The 853-nt window shown below is 45.1% G+C and overlaps 1 non-coding gene across 1 annotated transcript; it reads right to left on the bottom strand.

Moving 5' to 3' along the window:
- Positions 1 to 381: 381 nt before the first annotated feature.
- On the bottom strand, positions 382 to 445 carry LOC141413175 (U7 small nuclear RNA). The gene has a single exon (XR_012437986.1). It is a non-coding gene; the product is annotated as a U7 small nuclear RNA (small nuclear RNA).
- Between the last annotated feature and the right edge of the window lie 408 nt (positions 446 to 853).

Genomic DNA, 853 nt, shown 5'->3' with positions numbered 1-853 from the left:
GAGGGCTAGTGTTTTTAGATCAGTTTTAGGCCCGTTGGGGGAACTTTGTGGTCCATGGATGCCCCAGGTCTTTCTCTGAGACTCCTGATGTGCTCCCACTTCCCGTATGTGGAGGACACTCATCGCCACACCTCCCATGGGTGGCCACCCAGCTCCTGCTCACACAGGTCCAGTGACAGGAAACAGCTGCCTCCCGGGACAAATGCTCCCTTCTGTGGACAGCTCTAATTAAGGTGACATCTGCCTCTTGAATCTGTAGACGCTGGTGAGGCATATACTCTTTGAAGTGTCCCTGAATTTGTCTAGGGACATGAATTAAAGCTTTTGAGGGACTTTGAGTTATAACCTGCTTGCAGGTGGAGTCTTTATTTTTTTTGGAGGGGGAATATTTTCCAGTAAGAACGAGAAAACTTGCTAGACAAATTCTAGAAAAGCTGTAACTCTGAGCCTGTGATCTTAAATCTGAAACTGTAAAACCTTCCATTTTGCTAACTCCTCCTCCATCTAGGTCTTCATACCCTCTTAAGGTTGCCTGGTCTCCCCATTTTATTGGAACATTTCTCATTACAACCCCCCCAAAAAAAAACCCCAAACACTACATTGAGAGAAGTAGTTCTGCTTTTTTCATTTATTGCTTAACTTTGTTCTCATTATACAAACAGTAGTTCATACTATTTCTAGACTGTAAGTTATCATCCCTGCCAGTGTATTCCCAGACAGTCTCCCATCCAAGTACTAACCAGGCCCAACTCTGCTTAGCTTCCAAGATCAGACAAGACCGGGACACATTTAGGGCGGCATGGTCACAGACTTTCTGACAGTTTTGACATATGCTCGACTGAGCCAAGATTGC

This window comes from Castor canadensis, chromosome 10 (genome assembly GCF_047511655.1).
Source record: "Castor canadensis chromosome 10, mCasCan1.hap1v2, whole genome shotgun sequence".
In the NCBI taxonomy this organism is placed as follows: domain Eukaryota; kingdom Metazoa; phylum Chordata; class Mammalia; order Rodentia; family Castoridae; genus Castor; species Castor canadensis.
The sequence above is the reverse complement of the archived record's forward strand: the minus strand, read 5'-3'. Positions and strand labels throughout refer to the sequence as shown.